We start from the raw sequence: 281 nt of genomic DNA, 5'->3' as shown, positions 1-281 counted from the left end.
CATATACGCCTATGGACGTCTTAACCGCCACTCTAAAGACCCATTCTCACCAAGACATCCAACCGCTTTTCCGTTTTCTTGAACTCTCGCGCAAACGTTCTCACGGAGTCGAGGTCAGACAAGTCGAGCGCGCGGACCTGCACTTCCTGGTTCCCCGTTTTCTCGCGGATCTCCTCTGTTATGTCGTAAAGAGAGAATTATTTATAGGTGTGGGATTTATCTTTTTTTTTTTTTTCGTCGTGCGTGTTTTCTTGGTTATGGCTATTGTAAAGTGATGAAGA

General features: G+C 45.6%; 1 pseudogene; it reads right to left on the bottom strand.

Moving 5' to 3' along the window:
• Positions 1 to 281, bottom strand: part of LOC119590459 — a 9,011-nt pseudogene that overhangs the window by 4,258 nt on the left and 4,472 nt on the right.

The sequence above is a fragment of the Penaeus monodon genome, chromosome 27 (assembly GCF_015228065.2).
Source record: "Penaeus monodon isolate SGIC_2016 chromosome 27, NSTDA_Pmon_1, whole genome shotgun sequence".
In the NCBI taxonomy this organism is placed as follows: Eukaryota; Metazoa; Arthropoda; class Malacostraca; order Decapoda; family Penaeidae; genus Penaeus; species Penaeus monodon.
This window is presented reverse-complemented; position numbering and strand designations above follow the sequence as displayed.